Source organism: Heloderma suspectum, chromosome 3, assembly GCF_057233095.1.
Source record: "Heloderma suspectum isolate Gila_16-S chromosome 3, 16-S_ref, whole genome shotgun sequence".
NCBI classification, from domain to species: domain Eukaryota; kingdom Metazoa; phylum Chordata; class Lepidosauria; order Squamata; family Helodermatidae; genus Heloderma; species Heloderma suspectum.
Window position 1 is genome coordinate 4,641,221 of NC_139460.1, and position 19,319 is coordinate 4,660,539.

The 19,319-nt window shown below is 43.6% G+C and overlaps 1 pseudogene across 1 annotated transcript in view; it reads right to left on the minus strand.

Annotated features, from left to right (window-relative positions):
* LOC146349260 (disintegrin and metalloproteinase domain-containing protein 26A-like) overlaps positions 1-19,319 on the minus strand; it is a 107,973-nt pseudogene that overhangs the window by 84,998 nt on the left and 3,656 nt on the right. The window contains exons 3-7 of the transcript XR_014789352.1: positions 16,326-16,404; positions 14,301-14,377; positions 10,549-10,750; positions 3,912-3,980; positions 3,390-3,461 (exon numbers count right to left, since the gene is read on the minus strand). The product of XR_014789352.1 is annotated as a disintegrin and metalloproteinase domain-containing protein 26A-like (transcript). The remainder of the gene's footprint in view (positions 1-3,389; positions 3,462-3,911; positions 3,981-10,548; positions 10,751-14,300; positions 14,378-16,325; positions 16,405-19,319) is intronic.

A 19,319-nucleotide genomic window follows, 5' to 3' on the forward strand; every position in this document is an offset into this window, starting at 1 on the left:
GGGGGGGAGGGAGCCAGCCACTATCTCTTCTCGTAGCCCATGTTACAGGATCGCTGGGAAGCCAGAATAAGGGGGAAGAGCAACAACAGCACGGGGGTGGGGGGCAGGTCTAATGAAGAAGGTGCCCCCGTGAAGTGGTTGCCTGGGGGTGGGGGGGCTGCTAGGGATGGCTTGGTGCATTGACTGTATACAAATCCATTTGTGGATTTCTTACTTCTGTAGTTGGGAACTCGGAAATAGGTATACCCTTCAAACTCAGTAATGCAAGCAATGTCCTGATCAGCAAACTACCTAGAAGTGGGCTAGCTGAAACCACGATCCAGTGGATCCACAGCTGACTACAGAATTGGACTCAAAGGCTGGATCTACACTTACCACCTTTTTTTGCTTCCAGTGAGGTTTCACCGCTTGCCTTTCACACTACACAGTACCCGCCTCGAATTGGAACTGGAATTTCCCACTTCCGTGCTCCCGCTTTCAATACCCTCATATCCCGGTATTTCCCCTTAATGTGCTCTGATTTTCCGCCTTCGCTACCGTATCTGGTCGTAGTCCCCGCCCTCGCCTGTCCATATACAGCGGTGTTTGTATTTCCCTCCTGTCCAATCACAGCTCTTGACGGCCCCATGTCTTCTTCCGGCTACTGATTGCATAGCTTCCTCAGCAGTCCCCATTTCCTCAGCAACAAGCAAAGGGCTGGATGTGCATGCGCTTGTCTGATCTTGGATGCTAAGCGGGGTCAGCCCCGGTCAGTAGTTGGATGGGCGACCTCCTGGGAATCAGGCTTCCTGCACAGAGCAGGGGGTTGTTCTATCTCTTCAAATGAGATTAAGTTTTACCCCCTCCTATCCCCTGCTCTGGATGTTTTGTTTTTTTAATTAAGGCATTATCCTCGCAGAATTGGGGCTTCTCCGCGATGTTTTTCCCCCCTAATTCAGGCATGATCTTCAAAGATTTGAAGTTGTGAAGATATTTCCATGCATCTCTGCACGGCCATGAAAAGGCATAGAGCGGAGGGAAGCGCTATGAGAGATGCCTGTATACAGGGCCAGTCTAAATCCCGGAAAGGATCCAAAATCTAAAGGACAGGTTTGCAGTGGGATAAAATGCCAGGTGCAAAAGAGAGCTGATGTAATATGTCCCTAAGATCAGCCTTTGTACCAGAGGAATGGAGAATGGCCAATATAATGCCAATTTTTAAAAAGGGATCCAGGGGTGTTGGGGAAAGTATGGACTAATTAGCTTAACATCTGTTCCAGAAAGAACAGATTATTAAAGATAAAATTACTAAGCATACAGAAGGACAAGCCATGGTGAAAAAGAATCAATATGGCTTCCGCAAAGGTAAGTCGTATCTCACTAACCGTTTAGAGTTAATCCTGATCAAAAAGGAGCTGAAGTGAATTTCTCAAACATCCCTAGAGAAAAGGTGAGTGAGTGGAGACTTGATTGAGGAGTACAAGGTTGTGCATGGTGTCGAGAAAGTGAATTGGGAGACATTTTTCTCCCTCATCCATAATACTAGAACCCGGAGTCATCCCATGAAGCTGCACAGAGTTAAAAGGAAAGTTGGACTTACTGTGAAGTGGTGTTTTGGTCAGTGAGGGATGGAGCAGGCAGGAAAGGGTTACCCTCCACCTCCGTGGAGGCAGGGGCAATCAAACAGATTTATTGCCACTCTTATGGGGAGGAACCCCTCTCAGTTGCCAGGCTTGCCTCAGCTTAGGAAAGAAAAACTGGTCCAACATGAGAAAACTAACCATCAACTTTGAAAAAGAGAGAAAAAATTAGAGGTCTGTCCAGCAGAGTCTCTAACTATGGGGCACCACACAAAACCAAACACACCCCTCATAACCAACACTGCATGCATAACAAACCTGGGTGGGGCTGCCTGCCCTATCCCTCAATGACCAGAACACTGCTTCACGGTAAATCCAACTTTCCGTTCTTGGTCAGGAAGAGAGTGGAGCAGGCAGGAAAGGGATGTCCCAAAGCAGTATCCCTTTACAGGTGGGTCAGCTGCTTATGTATACTACAGAACTTGCTTCAGGACCCTGCTCCCAAATGAAGCTTCAGCCGAAGCATAATTATCAATTTTATAGTGGTGCATGAACATGGAGGGAGAAGTCCATGTGGCTGCCCTACAAATATCTTTCAGTGGTGCCTGAGACTAGTGTCGCAGAGGTTGCTGCACTGCGCACCGAATTAACAGTAATTCCTATGGGGGGAGACTTGGACTGAGCTGAGTAAGCTAAAGCAATGCACTCCCTCGCCCATCTACCAATGGTGGATCTAGAAATGTTCCTTCCTTGCTCCCCCTTTTTATAGGAGACAAACATGGAATCTGACTTTCTAGTTTCCTGCATGCATTTAAGGTAAATACGCAGAACTCTATGCACACCTAGTTTATGCCAGTTTCATTCTAGGATGAGCAGGATAAGGGCAAAAATGAGGTAGGATGATTTCCTGACTCCTGTGAAATAAGGAGCTGACCTTAGGGATGAACCCCAGGTAGGTCCTTAATACCACCCTGTTTGGCTGGAATGAGCATAGATCCTGACGAACAGGGCCCCTGACTCACCTACTCTCCTGGCAGATGTTAATGCAACAAGAAAAATGACTTTCCAAGTGGGTTCTTTAATTGAGATTGAGCAAAGAGGCTCAAAAGGAGGGCCATTAAGGGCCTTCAGCACCAGGGAAAGGAAACCTGTGGACTATGACTGGAGAGATAATGGCTGCTCCACATAGAAACCTCTTGAAAATATACTGTCTATTACTGACAGCTTTGTTCTGACAAATAAATGAACATTAGGGGCTCTTTCAGATGTGGTTTTTTATCAGCATATTTTGAACTATATATGTAGTGGGAACCAGCAGAAAAAACAAACAAACCATAGTCTGAGAAATAACTGTATTGTGTGTGTGTTTTCTTGTCTTTATTTTTTGCAAGAGTTTTTTTAATAATTATTATTTAATTTGGTATTGTAAATGTTTTTTGTAATTATACTGATGTTACATTGATTTTGCTGTTATTATGCATGTTGTTATTTTAAAAGTTTTCAGTTAAAAAGCATTAATACCACCCAAATCTTAAAATGTAAAGGGCAAGGACCGCACTAGATTGTTCAAGAAAACCATAATGTCATCAACACATTTCTCCGTCTTTGACACCCTGTTTGGTTGGGTCCTCTCCTCTCTCAGGGTAATGGGCAGAGGCTCCATTACCAAAGCAAATAGCAATGGGGTCAGAGAACATCTCTTTGGGGAAGATGTGTGGAGGTGTTTTACTAATCTGTGCTGCAATCTGGGATACATTTTAATTTCAGTGACTATTTAGTGTGATCCTTTTTAATATGTGCTTCACAAAAGATCTCATAAAATATACTCACACTGTGAACATCCGCCATCATAAGAAGCATTATCAGTACCAACCGAGTATCATTGCGCTTATTGGCAATAAACTAAGAAAAGGGGGAAATGAAGACAGTCAAGTCAGTACAAAATGTTTAAACAATGCTACAGCTCTTCAGGGTGAACTGAGCCATATAAATTGCCTGAACTTCATTAATACTTCTTTTTTTTTTGCTAGTTTTTCATTAAAATGTATAACTGTTTATTACAGCTACCTGAGATTCTGAATGAATGCAGTGGCTCCATATACTCTTGGAACTATAGCCTAGCAAAGAAACAGTAAATAGTCTGCATTTCTCAATTACTTGTTACAACGACTGACATTAGTTATACAGTTTTATCTAAATAAAATATTCAGATTGTTCCCTCTAGTTAGTCAAGGAGGAGTATTTGAACTCCAATCTAAAAATCAGATTTCTAACTCTCAATGTGTCTTAACTGGGAATCAAGCAACCTTGAAATTTGTATTGTTTATGTTAATTATTATAAATGGCATTTACCGTGCTTTTGTCAACAACAGCATAATACTCTAGAAATCTGGTAGATGTGTAATGATCAACGTCATCTTCCTGGAATAAAGCATACATAAATGAGGGTTTCACAGAAAAAAATCATCGTAGAAACACACCATGAAATATGCTGTTCCCTTATAATAGACAGGCCCACCTGTCTAAAGCCAAAGCTGTTAACCAGCTATATCCATATATCAACTATACAAGGTCCCTTCCCCAATGACTACACTTTGTTCACCCTTTATTGTTGCTATAGATGCGCCTTCACACGGACATGCAACTTGTGTGTATACATGTATAACAACCAACACTGGTCCAAGGGGGCCATTAACCAGGGCTGGAACTACACTTACCGCCTTTTTTCGCTTCCAATGAGGTTTCACCGCCCGCCTTTCACACTACACAGTACCTGCCTTGAATTGGAACTGGAATTTCCCACTTCCGTGCTCCCGCTTTCAATACCCTCATATCCTGGTACTTCCCCTTAATGTGCTCTGATTTTCCGTCTTTGCTACCATATCCGGTCGTAGTCCCCTCCCTCACCTGTCCATATATGGCAGTGTTTGTATTTCCCTTGTGTCCAATCACAGCTCTCGACGGCCCCATGTCTTCTTCCAGCTACTGATCGCATAGCTTCCTCAGCAGCCCCCGTTTCCTCAGCAACAAGCAAAGGGCTGGATGTGCGTGCGCTTGTCTGATCTCGGATGCTAAGCGGGGTTGGCCCCGGTCAGTAGTTGGATGGGCGACCGCCTGGGAATCAGGCTTCCTGCACTGAGCAGGGGGTTGTTCTATCCCTTCAAATGAGATTAGGTTTTACCCCCTCCTATCCCCCGCTCCCAATGTTTTTTTTTTAAATTAAGGCGTTATCCTCACAGAATAGGGGCTTCTCTGTGATGTGTTTTTTTCTAATTCAGGCATGATCTTCGAAGATTCGAAGTTGTGAAGCTAGCAGTAGCCACTGCCGTTTGCGTCCCTGAATTCAGCCGTGATAGGCTACGTAAAGATGAAGACAAGAAAGGGGAATGCAAATAGCATAGCAGATGCTATTTGCGTTCCCCTTTATTTTCACCGTCTTAGTCTACGTAAATATTTATGTAGACTAAGACGGCGAAAATAAGGGGGAACGCAAATAGCGTCTGCTACGCTATTTGCGTTCCCCCCTATTTTCGCTGTCTTAGTCTATGTAAATATTTACGTAGACTAAGATGGCCAAAAATAAGGAATGCAAATGGCGGCAGCTGTAGCCGCCGCCATTTGTGTACGCATTTTTTTTTTAACCCAGATGTGATAGGCTACGTAAGTCTTTACGTAGCCTATCATGAATGGGGGAAAGAAAAAAAAAACAGACTGCAAATGGCGGCAGCAGTGGCAGCCGGTCGGAAGACCAGCCACTGCCACCACCGAAGCTACCGCTGGAGCCACTGCTGTCCAGAACATCCACCCCAGGTAAGTCTCGTCCCAGGGGGGATCCGTGGGGGGGCGGGGGGGGGCAGGCCATTCCGCCACGGAGTTTGGGGGGCTAAATGCACTGGCATTTGGCCTCACGGAGATCCGTGGCGGAATTCTCTGACATCCCTAGCAAAAATGCAGAGCAGGAGGAGCAGGGAGGTGACAATTGCCTCCACCGCTCCACCCACTCTGCACTGGATGCTCATAAGTCTCTGAAGGGTTACGAGCATCAAGGGTATAAATAATATGATTGTGCCTTTAATGTGCTTGTTTTAATTGTTTTATGATTTTATGATTTTAAATTGTTCTACACCACCTTGATGGTTTCTTATCAGATAAGGTGGCTTATAAATGGTAATAACAATAATAATAAATGCTCTGGAACACAAGAGTCTACTCAAATAGTCACATGTAACTAGATTAGTTAGGGTGACTTTATTGATTTTATTTTGAGTGTGAGTGTGTGTGTGTGTGTGTGTGAGACTGTTGTCTTCCCTTGTTTTTCCCTTTTCCCAAATAAACTCCTTTTTATATTTGGAAACTAGCAAACGGACCTGGCTATGCACAGGTGGGAACAGGTTTAATGTTGATACATTGAAGGCTGTAAGCAAACTTATACAGCTGTCAGTGTTGGACACCTTGTGCCTGCCCATCTGAGTGAAGCCACGCCTGCTGACACTCCTAGGCACAGCCCCTGCCATGGTGCACTCCTATAGCCCCCTGAGGGAGGGGTCTGTCCTTGGGGGGGCTGCCCCACAGCAGGGGGAAGCTTAGGCATATAACTGTGTCCCTCGACCTGCTAGTCTTTTCCGGCTTCAAACTGTATGGAGTGCAAAGCTATGTGCTAGTTAGTGAAGTCTGCCCCTAGTGGCTGAAAATTTAGCTGCAGGCTTCAATCACATGGACACACTTGAATTTATTAAAATTAATGTGTTTTTAAAACAACATAACCCTGAAGTGCATATTCCTAGGGCCTCCTTAGTATACATGCCACATTTCAGGTGTCTAGCTTTCCTGGTCTTGGAGCTATGGCGATGACAGACAGACAGACAGAAGGACAGAGATACATCCTCTTTTATAATTATAAATATCATATGGTTAAAATATATGGTTAAAATTTGCTTGCTGCAGTGCTGAATCATCATGCCAACTTTAGTTGAAATCCATCAAATAATATTGAAGCTATAAATCTTTAAAAAAATGGATTGGCCTCAATTTTGTTTCAAGATGGCAGACAAAATTTTCACTATGCCTAAAACCATCCCAGACAGAGGTAGAACAAATCCTAACAGTTTCATAACAATTGGATGCACAGTTTTTGAGTCCATCGAGGACATACAAACAAACACTTCCTTATCTAATCTATATCTATTGTTGTTGTTGTTCAGTCGTTCAGTCGTGTCCGACGCTTCGTGACCCCATGGACCATAGCACGCCAGGCCTTCCTGTCCTCCGCTCTCTCCCGGAGTGTGCTCAAGTCCATATTCATTGCATCGGTGATGCTATCTAGCCATCTCATCCTCTGTCGTCCCCTTCTCCTTTTGCCTTCAGTCTTTCCCAGCATCAGGGTCTTTTCCAGAGAGTTTTCTCTTCGCATTAGCTGGCCAAAATATTTGAGCTTCAGCTTCAGTATCTGTCCTTCCAATGAGCACTCAGGGTTGATTTCCTTTGGGATGGACTGATTTGACCTCCTTGCACTCCAGGGGACTCGTAAGAGTCTTCTCCAGCACCACAGTTCGAAAGCATCAATTCTTCGGCGCTCAGCCTTCCTTATAGTCCAGTTTTCACAGCCATAAATTACTACTGGGAAAACAATAGCTTTGATTAGACGGACCTTTGTCGGCAAGGTGATGTCTCTGCTTCTTACTATGCTGTCTAGGTTTGCCATAGCTTTCCTCCCAAGGAGCAAGCGTCTTTTAATTTCATGGCTACAGTCACTGTCTGCGGTGATCTTGGAGCCCAAGAAAGTAAAATCTGTCACAGCTTCCATTTCTTCCCCTTCTATATGCCAGGAAGTGATGGGGCCAGATGCCATGATCTTCGTTTTTTTAATGTTGAGTTTCAAAACAGCTTTTGCACTCTCCTCTTTCACCCTCAACAAGAGGCTCTTTAGTTCCTCTTCACTTTCTGCCATTAGGGTGGTATCGTCTGCATATTGGAGGTTGTTGATAATTCTCCCAGCAATCTTAATTCCGACCTGTGATTCATCCAACCGGCGTTTCTCATGATGTACTCTGCATATAAGTTAAATAAGCAGGGTGACAGTATGCAGCCTTGTCGTACTCCTTTCCCAATTTTGAACCACTCAGTTGTTCCATGTCTGGTTCTTACTGTTGCTTCTTGACCCTCATGCAGGTTTCTCAGGAGACAGGTAAGGTGGTCTGGTACTTCCATCACTTTAAGAATTTGCCACAGTTTGTTGTGATCCACACAATCAAAGGCTTTAGCATAGTCAATGAAGCAGAAATAGATGTTTTTCTGGAATTCTCTTGCTTTCTCCATGATGCAGCGAATGTCGGCGATTTGATCTCTAGTTCCTCTGCCTCTTCGAAACCCAGCTTGTACTTCCGGTAGTTCTCGGTTCGCATACTGCTGAAGCCTAGCTTGTAGGATTTTGAGCATCACCTTGCTGGCATGTGAAATGAGCGCAATTGTGCGGTAGTTTGAACACTCTTTGGCGTTGCCCTTCTTTGGAATTGGAATGTAAACTGACCTTTTCCAGTCTTGTGGACATTGTTGAGTGTTCCAAATTTGTTGGCATATTGAGTGCAGCACTTTAACAGCATCATCTTCTAGGATTTTAAATAGCTCAGCTGGAAGACTGTCATCTCCGCTAGCTTTGTTGTTAGTCATGCTTCCTAAGGCCCACTTGACTTCACTGTCTAGGATGTCCGGCTCAAGTTCAGTAAGCGCACTCTCATGGCTATCAGGGACATTCAGATCTTTCCTGTATAGTTCTTCTGTGTATTCTTGCCACCTCTTCTTAATCTCATCTGCTTCTGTTAGGTCCCTGCCTTCTTTGTCCTTTATCATGCCCGTCTTCGCACAAAACGTTCCCTTGAGATCTCCAATTTTCTTGAAGAGATCTCTAGTTTTTCCCATTCTGTTGTTTTCCTTGATTTCTTTGCATTGTTCATTTAAGAAGGCCTTCTTGTCTCTCCTTGCTATTCTCTGGAACTCTGCATTCAGTTGGGTATATCTTCCCCTTTCTCCCTTGCTTTTCGCTTCCCTTCTTTCTTCAGCTACTTGTAAAGCCTCATCAGACAGCCACTTGGCTTTCTTGCATTTCTTTTTCTTTGGGATGGATTTCGTTGCTGCCTCCTGAACAATGTTACGGACCTCTGTCCATAGTTCCCCAGGCACTCTGTCTATCAGGTCTAATCCCTTAAATCTATTCCTCACCTCCACTGTATATTCATAAGGGATATGATTTAGGTCATACCTGAATGGTTTAGTGGTTTTCCCTACGTTCTTCAATTTAAGCTGAAATTTTGCAACAAGAAGCTCATGATCTGAGCCACAGTCAGCTCCAGGTCTGGTTTTTACTGACTGTATAGAGCTTCTCCACCTTTGACTACAAAGGACATAATCAATCTGATTTCGATATTGACCATCTGGTGATGTCCATGTGTAGAGTCGTCTCTTGTGCTGTTGGAAAAGAGTGTTTGCTATGTGTTCTCTTGGCAAAACTCTATTAGCCTTTGTCCTGCTTCATTTTGTACACCAAGGCCATGCTTGCCTGTTATCCCGGTGACTTCTTGACTTCCTACTTTAGCATTCCAATCCCCTATGATGAAGAGGACATCTTTTTTTGGTGTTAGATCTAGAAGGTGTTGTAGGTCTTCATAGAACCGATCAACCTCAGCTTCTTCGGCCTCAGTGGTTGGGGCATAGACTTGAATTACTGTGATGTTGAATGGTTTGCCTTGGATTCGTACTGAGATCATTCTATCGTTTTTAAGATTGTACCCTAGTACTGCTTTTCCCACCCTTTTGTTGACTATGAGTGCAACTCCATTTCTTCTAAGGGATTCTTGCCCACAGTAATAGATATGATGGTCACCTGAATTAAATTTGCCCATGCCTGTCCATTTGAGTTCGCTGATTCCCAAGATGTCAATGTTCAATCTTGCCATCTCATGTTTAACCACCTCCAGCTTACCTTGATTCATTGATCTGACATTCCAGGTTCCTAAACAATATTGTTCTTTACAGCATCGGATTTTCTTTTCACCACCAGACACATCCACAGCTGAGTGTCCTTTCGGGTTTGGCCCAGCCGCTTCACTCTTTCTGGCACTACTTGGAAATACCCTCTGCTCTTCCCCAGTAGTATATTGGACATCTTCCGACCTGCGGGTCTCATCTTCCGGCGTCATATCTTTTAGCCTTGTGATATGTTCCATGGGGTTTTCTTGGCAAGAATACTGGAGTGGGTTGCCATTTCCTTCTCCAGTGGACCACATTTTGTCAGAACTCTCTGCCATGACCTGTCCGTCTTGGGTGGCCCTGCATGGCATAGCTTATGGCTTCACTGAGTTACGCAAGCCCCTTTGCCACAACAAGGCAGTGATCCATGAAATCTATATCTATATCTATATCTATATATCTATTTCCATATCTATATCTATTTCTATATCTATACTCACACACACACACACACACACACACACATTATTATTATTAGAGGAAAAGAAGATAGATTTGGCTGCATTATTTTAAAAGGGAATTTTCACCAAACCCTTCCCCATGAGGAAGACCAAGTGGTTACAAAACGACCATTTGTGTTTCTAGGATTTTCACAAGGGCTTTGGTCAGGGCTGTTTCTGGGCTTTGGGCAAGGAAATCCAGAGCACCTTTCTTTTTATTTTTTCTTAGGGCTGGGCTTGAAGGGAGGGGTCCTTAGCAATAGGGCCCAGAAACTCCCCAAGCAGCTGGACAGACAAGGGTGTGTCAGGAGGTTCATCCTGACTAGTGGCTGCCTACCAGTAATTCTTTTGAGGGGAAGCCTTGTAAAGAAGGGGTCCACCAGGAGGAAAAGTCATCCCCTCTCCCAGTCCCAGAACACCTAGCTTTCCACCAAAAATGGAGCTCAAGATGGCTTAGAATCTTTGGCCACTCTCAGTACATATCAATTTAAGTTATGGATTCAGCAAAAACAACAAAAACTACTTACTCCCGTGGTAGAAGGAATTGGGCCATCATTATCAACCATTCTCAGTTCTACAACTTCACTTGACAAATCTGCTCCATCTTCAACAACTCCTCTGCAAGGTTCACGCTGCTCTAGAGTCTTTCGATAAATAAGGTGTTGAAATGTGGGAGAATTCTCAATAGGTTCAATTTCATAACTTAAAGTCCCAATTTCCACATGTCCCCTGGGGAGAGGGAAAACCCAAAATAGAGACTTAGGGCCAACAAGACAGTAAATGAAATAGGCCAAGTATGAGCAACTGATGGCCAGATCTTGTCCCCGAGGCACCATTATCTGCCTGGCCCAATGAAATGTCAATAATCTGTAAGGAAAAAAAGCAATGATTTTTCATATATAAACTTCATTGCTTTCTTATGCCCATTCAAGAAAGCCAGAGGGCCACTACACATCCTGCCTCTTGAGGGTCTTCAAGAAGACCCTCCTCAAGCTCCTGAGATAATGAGTTCCATACCAAGGATGCCCTTACTTTGAGGTGATACTGCCTCTAATATATAGCTTGAGCATTAATGAGGGAAATTGTTCTGGCTGTTGAACTAGCAGTGTCTAGAGGAGGCAAAGTTTCCCCAAGAACACAGAAGCTGGCCAGCTCTGAAGTTGTTGTTGTTCTGTTGTTAAGTCGTGTCCGACTCTTCGTGACCCTATGGACCATAGCACGCCAGGCCTTCCTGTCCTCCGCTCTGTCCCGGAGTGTGCTCAAGTTCATATTCATTGCATCGGTGATGCTATCTAGCTATCTCATCCTCTGCTGTCCCCTTCTCCTTTTGCCTTCGAACTTTCCCAGCATCAGGACTTTTCCAGGGAGTTTTCTCTTCGCATTAGGTGGCCAAAATATTTGAGCTTCAGCTTCAGTATCTGTCCTTCCAATGAGCAGTCAGGGTTGCTTTCCTTTAGGATGGACTGATTTGACCTCCTTGCAGTCCAGGGGACTCGTAAGAGTCTTCTCCAGCACCACAGTTCGAAGGCAACAATTCTTTGGAGCTCAGCCTTCCCTATAGTCCAGCTCTCACAGCCATACATTATTACTGGGAAAAAACCATAGCTTTGATTATACGGACTTTTGTCGGCAAGGTGATGTCTCTGCTTCTTACTATGCTGTCTAGGTTTGCCATAGCTTTCCTCCCAAGGAGCAAGCGTCTTTTAATTTCATGGCTACAGTCACCGTCTGCGGTGATCTTGGAGCCCAAGAAAATAAAATCTGTCTCTGCTTCCATTTCTTCCCCTTCTCTATGCCAGGAAGTGATGGGGCCAGATGCCATGATCTTCTTTTTTTTAATGTTGAGTTTCAAACCAGCTTTTGCACTCTCCACTTTCACCCCCAACAAAACTAACCTGTACAAGATACATGATCAAGGGACTGGAGCAATGCCCCCATAGTGAAAGGCTACAACATTTGGGGCTTCAGCTTTGAAAAAGTAAGGGCGGGAAGTACAATAGAGGTGTATACAGTTATGCATGGTGCGGAGAAAATGGATACTTGAACCTGAGTCATCCTATGAATATGAATGGTGGGAGATTCAGGGCACACAAAAGTACTTCTTCACACAGTGCATAGTTTAACTATGGGATTCCTTTCTCATTTTCATTGCACTTACTTCTCAGAAACATGCTGCAAAGGTAATTTATTAACAATACACACACATCCTTATGTAATATTTGACACAATTGCTTCCTGGTCTACTTTGTCTTCTGGCAGGAGGGAGATTGGGTAATTAACCTTGGCCCATCTTTTTGGCAGTGTACAATTTATTGCCAATTTATTGGTGGTGCAGGGATCAGCCCCAGAAAGAACCTGCTCTTTTCAATGCAACACCACTTCTCAAGCACGTGAAGGATTTCCAAGAAAAGAGCAACTCTGAGCATGTGCAGAGAACAAGGCTTAGTAGTTAAGCCAGGCCTCACCCCAAGAACCAAAACCTGTTTGCAATATCACAACATTTTTAAAAACTATTTTATACATGCCCTGTTTCAGAGTTTCTTTTGGTACAGGGTACTGAGCATGTCATTCATAACAAACCTGGGTCTCTGCTTACCTGGGACCCCTGTCTGGGCCATCATACAGGTGCCAGATGAGGAGGAAATGGCCTGCGGGCTGTCCTCGGACGCTGTGTGATGCTTCAGGAGCCAATCAGCATTGCTGGTTGATCCCAGTAGGTGGAGCCCTGAGAGCAGACTTGAGAGAGGAAGTTTCCTCTCTGGTCTGCTTCCAGGGGATAAATGGCGGGCCTTCATGTGGCTCTTTGCAATGCTGGTTTGGACTTCCTCTACCCACCCTCCCTGGCTGGTAGTATTATGGACATAGTTGGCCACTGGTTAACAGGGCCATGAAGGATTTTTACCCAGGGTGCACAATTGGCCTTAGGCCCATAGGGTTTTCTCCTTCCTCATAGCAATATGTTTGCAGAAGTGTTATCTTTACTGTTTTCTTTCACTATCACAACTGCATCAAGTGGGGCATGGTAGGCATTAGGTCAGATCCAATTTGGGGGACAAGCAGGTGTGGGGCTCTTCAATAAAAAGGTGTTCCCATCTAGAAGCCTAAAGGTGGGGCATGCCAGGCCAATGCCTAGCTTGGGGGAAGGTATACTGTTCCCACACCCAGGCACAAGATGCAAAAGTCCATGCTGTGGCAGGATCCCATATCTTCTGCCTTTCCATTGCCTGACTAAGCACATAGGCTGGGGAGAATAATCAGCCAGCAGATCGGCTGTCCGATGACTGGATCTATGCCCTCTGCCACCCTGAACTCTATAAGGCGTAATCCAATAGAGTTGTAGCCATATTTAACCCAAATGTTTAGTACTTTATTTTGCTGCTGTTTTTAAATTGGTTTTATTATGTTGGAATGGTTTTATTCTTTGCTACTGGTTTTATCTTGGTTTTATTTCTGTGCTGTTTTAATATTTGTTTAATATTTGTTTAATATTTTGCTGCTGTTTTTAAATTGGTTTTATTATGTTGGAATGGTTTTATTCTTTGCTACTGGTTTTATCTTGGTTTTATTTCTGTGCTGTTTTAATATTTGTACTGTATGTTGTTGATGTATTGAACACTATTACAGTAACTTTGGTCATTGGGGGGTTTAAAAGTATAGCAAATAAATAAATAAGACTGTGTTTTCACCTTCCTCACCACCTGCCATCCAAAAAGTGCTGTTGGCAGAAGCTCCAGTAAATCAAAGGCATAAACAAGGAGGTACGTAGTGGTCTCTAAAATCTATCTGCATCCCACAGCTCCTTAACATTTTGTTTTCATATAAGATTACTAATTTAAGCTCAGACCACTGCTACAAAGAGCCCTTAGGCAGGAAAAGTCAGCATAAAACCTGCACTGAGAATAGCTAAAGAGGCAAAACAAAAAACCCTGGGTCAGGTTTTTTTTTTAACTATTTGTAATCTGCCCGGAGAACATTAGTTATTGGGTGCATTAGAAATGTACTAAATAAATAAATACTCATAACATACAGATATGTATGGGTGCTTCCAGACAAGGCTTTTATTGTGCAATTCCCCAGCTTCATTCACAGATATTGTCTTCCATTTGTGTTTCTCCAGTGTTTTCCCACCACTGCTTCCATTCTTTTTCTTACCGGAAAGAAGTCCATTAAGGAAGGAAAATGGGATAGATGTACAATGACTTTTGACTGGTGGCACTAGGAGCCATCTGTTTGGAAGCACCTTATATCTTTTTCAGTTCTTACACAAAGCCTTTATTACCAAAGCCCAGTGCAGGTAGAGAGGATGACCTGAGAGTCTAAGACATCTTCCACATATCCAATGTAATAGCAGTCGTCCTGCAAGGCCCAAATACACATCCTCAGAACAAATTCAAATGCAGCTGAATAGAACAATTTGGCTAAAGAAGTTTTACCTTGCACGTCTGTAGTTTTAGGGCCTCTCTACACAAGGCTTTTATTGTGTGCTCGTCACTGCTCACTTATGGTAGTTTGTGGCTTTTTTACATGATATTGTCATCATCCAGGAATTCTCCCATGCTTTGTGACCTTTATCACATTTTTTTTCTTAATGGGGAAAGTCTACTATTTTCTCTCAATGGCCATATGAACTGCTTGAAGGCTGTGCATTTCTGCAATTGCACTATACCACAGTGCCATCTAGTGGCTGTATAATAAAACATATAGAAGAGCCGAGAAAGAAAATCCCTGGAATTAAGCACACATAAAGGAGCTGGTCTTAATCCCACAAAGAATCCGAAAGCAGAAGCCCTGGTAAGGGTGCGGGATTATAGCCTTGTGTAGAGAAGCCCTCAGAATCTGTACCATTCTGCACAAATCCTGGTTCACGTTTGAAAGATGATTAAGCATAAAACTCATACTACATGGCTGCATAAAGGATAGTAAATATCACTCCCTCTAATCTTGAATGCAGGTGGTGAGTGAATAACAATGGCAGAGGATCACACCAAATAAAGGTGCAGGCTAAGGATTAATTGGTTCTTGGGGATTTAAAAACAGTTAGTTTTTAACAGTGGTCGCTCAAGGTACAGAGCTAATTAACAGCTCTGAATACATCAGAGAGCCTTGGGTGCAAACAGAGATGGGGGTGGGGGGATCATAGAATAGTAGGGTTGGAAGGGGCCCAGAAGGCCATTGAGTCCAACCCCCAAGAATTATGTAGCACCCAGGTGGAGCCACATAATTCGCTTTTAGCCTGGTTTTCTTGTGCATCAAAAGACTAGCATGTTCATTGTGTTTAGTAATAGTAATGGTTTCATTCTGTTAGCAGTCAGAAGTATAAAACACCAGAGCAAATCAGGCTAGGCTTCTATCTATTTTTGACTCAGTAAAGTCTGGTAAGCCCTTCACTTTCTGGATTCAGTCTGCCTTGTTCAGCCACTTCTGCTAATAGTGAGTGCCTACAGCAGAGCTGGGAAACTTGTGGCCCACCAGACGTTTGGCCTATAACTCCCATCAGCCCTAGGCAGTATAGCCAATGGGGGGATGATGGGAGCTGCAGGCCAACACTTCTGAAGGGCCACAAGTTGCCCACCCATGGCCTACAAAAATGGAGCAGAAATGGGGGCACTAAGAAACAAGAAGGAAGAACCTGCTTTCTTGGGGGAACCCTGAAATGTTGCAAGAGTACTGCCATTTTGTCCCCACACCTCCATGTTGTCTCACAGTCTCCATAGTGTCTGTAACTGTCTAGCTGCCATAGGCTGGCAACTCAGGACAAGGATGCTGGATATAATAAGCATGCATGCTTGATATAATGAGGACTATCTACCACCCTCTTCTGCAAGGATAGGCAACGTGGTGTGCAGGTAGTTCACTCCCAAAACCTTTCTTGGTGCCTGCCAAAGTGCAACCCCCTCCCTTTTTAAATGTACACATTTCTTACCAGCATCTGGGATAACATCAAAGTTTAGTGTGTTGAGGCTCAGACCCCACTTTTGCTTTGCTCACAGCCTTTTAGGCAGGTTACTTGTCCTTTGTCACTAGCCATACCTTGCACGGCAACCATTTTCTGGTGATACCCAGGACAGTTTCTCAAATTGCCAAATGTGCCCACAGAACCGAAAAGGTTGCCTACCCCTGCTCTATTCACATGGAAGAGAGATTGTCTAGCCCTACATGCCCTGGGCTATGAAACTGTTGGTTGGGCCAAGCCAAAAACAAATCTGAGTTTTATACAAGCCTTATAAGTCACAACATCTACAACCAAAATTATCCACTTTCATATGCTCATTTTTAATAAACACATTTATAAATAAAAATTTACCTGAATATATGGATAATCTGCAATCAGATCTCCCTTCATATTGTAAGTATAGACAGGCATATTTGTAGTAATAAAGGAACTGAAAGTTTTAAAAAAGTATCAGTGCTAGACACAGTGCTACTTGCAATCTTTGATGCATATTAAATATTGTCTGTTCTGGAATGGCTGACATCCACAAAGTGTGGCTTAGAAAAAGTACTTTGGTGCAATAGTTCTACATATGTATAGTGCCAATTAATTGCATTTCCTCACAATGATCCCTTGTGAACTGTACCACACCTACACCTCATTGTCTCCATCACTGTCAAAATTTAGATTTAGATCTGCCTTACTGCTCTGTAAAATGATGGTGCTGAATAAACAAATTAAACAGCAACTTTATACATTCAGCAGTTCTGCATACTTGGAATATACCCCGGGAATAGTGCACTATCTCTTTAAGATTTTCTAAAGTGGTTACTGTGTTAGTCTGTTGCAGCGAACACAGTGAAATGTCTTATAGCACCTTAGAAACTAATATGTTTATTTATGTGCTGCAGCATACTTCATCAGATGCATGAAGTGTTATCCTGAGTGAAAGCCTGTCACCAATCTCAGAGAATTCAGAACCTTCATAACTTCTCTGGAACATGATGAGAAAGAGAAACAGAGTTGGGTGTACTCAGCATGTTTATGGCACTGCACCCCAAATCTCCAGTGGCCTGTTTTCATACCTCTCTGAAAGGAGACACTTGGCTTAGGGAATTCTCTCAACTGCCTCCTCGCCTCTGTGCATTTCCAATCACCATTCTTCTTTTCTTCTTCCCTCCCCTCCCCTATCCTGTTCTTTCTTTCTCTTCCTTATTCCACCCAGAGCATGTCTTGGGAAATTCTTAAAGAGAATTATCTTTGGTGGCAAGAGAAGTTCTGAACTCTCTTTATACAAACAGACAAGGGGATTGGCTTTTCTCCTTCTCCTCACTCAAGTCAGAGAAAAGTAGGTTCACATGGTTGCAGAGAAACAGATCTGGGGCTGTTTTGTTTGTCCGTTGCCATTATCCAGCAATAGGAAGGGCTGGAGCTCCGTGGTACAGAACATGCTAGGCATGCAGAAGCTCCCAGGTCCAATCCCCACCAGCATCTCCAGGTAGGGCTAGGAAAGAATCTGGCCTGAAACCCTGGAAAGCCACTGCTGCCACAGTCAGTGTCGACAATACTGCGTTAGATGGACCCAGGGTCTGACTCAGTATAAGGCAGCTTCCTACGTTCCTCTGAACAGAAAGCTTTAATAAAAATAGGAGTTTTTGGTTTGTTTTTTAAGTGGAGGGGAGATAACTATTGCTAATTTATGCAATCCTATGTATGCTTACTCAGAAGTTCCATTATATTTAATGAGGCTTACCCTCAGAAAAGTGTGCATAGGATTCTAGCACAAGTTACTTTTGCAGGGAGGTTTGCACCTTGATATTCTGTATGTTTACTCAGAAGTATGTCCTGAGTTGTGAGCATGGTACTGCAGGCTTAATACAGTGCCTACCCAATTACATCTAATGAATTGACTACCCTTTCAGCTCAGTCCTCTGCATGTTTTGTTGAGTCTGTATATATATTTGCATGAACTCTAGCTTCAGTGGTGAGGGAAAGGCACTTAGTACATGCTCACAGTTTCTCCATAACTTAGCCCTATTTTTGAAAACAGACTCTTTGGCTGAATCCTGGTGAAGTCTTGGCACAAATGAAGTTATGGGAAGGAAGATACAATGAGAGCTTGTGCATAACCAGGAGGAGGTAGATAAGAGTTACACAAAACAAGACATCTGTTTTTATGAAGAGTTGCTGGAGGATGGTAGGATGAGCAGGGATGGTTACATGGAGGGGAACAGAATTGGTAGGGGGAGAATGTAAGTGCTCAGTGGTGAAAGAAAAGCATTCTGCATATGCTCAGAGGCACTCTTATGTTTAAGAACATAATAAGAGCCGTGCTGCATCAGACACGTCCATCTAGTCCAGCATTCTGTTCATACAGTGGCCAACCAGATGCCCACGGGAAACCCACAAGCAGGACATGAGTGCAATAGCACCTTCCCACCCATGTTCCCCTGCTGCTAACATTGGTGAAATGTAAATAAATTCTAGTCATTCTAAATTTGCATGCATGTATATCCTTCAGAAACTTTTCAGGTTTCTTGCCTGGGAGACACCTCTAATTACCTGTGCATTTTCATACACATTTACCCAAAAACTATTGAGGAAGGGGTGAAGGGAAGGGAAAGCAAATCACTCCCTCCTCCAAATTGGAGAACTCCCCTTCTACATGAAATGCTGCACCTATCCTTCTGAAACTTTACTGGGACTCTTACTTAGGGAAAATCTAGGCTGTCTATAATTTTCAGAACAATGGTCCACAAGGACAATAGGGAGATAAGTATGTCCTGTTATACATGTGTGTAACCTATGCATGTCTGTAATCTATACACACATGCAAGCATACCACATGCACCCACTATATATATATATATATATATATATTAGAAGTGTGCTTAGACTCGGATATATATATGCAAATTTGTGTTATGGGCCTGTGCCCAGAATCTTTTAAGAACCTAGCAACGCCTCTGCCCTTGAGAGCCATGATTATGCGCTTCCATGAGGCTTGTGTTACTTTGCTGCTTTTCTGCATGGAGGAAAGGGCTGGCTGGAGCTGCCTCCCTCTGCTAGCGCTGCTGCTGCTGCCTCTGTGGGCCTCCTCTCCTGCATTCTTTAGTTTTCACTATCACCCTATTGATACAGCAAAACACCGGGCTGCAGGCTCCTGCTCCTCCGGCCTCCTTCTCTCACTAGATAGGTAGTACTCGAAGCAGAGCAGCTCCGATTTTCTCAATGGGAAAAAGACAATACAGATTATCAATGGGGGGAAACAGCGGCTGCAGACTGAGAATGGGTGAAGCAGCTAGATCGCTGTATTTACTCCCTGGAAAAGGAGAAAGGGAGTGGGAGCTGTAGCTCCCTTACTAT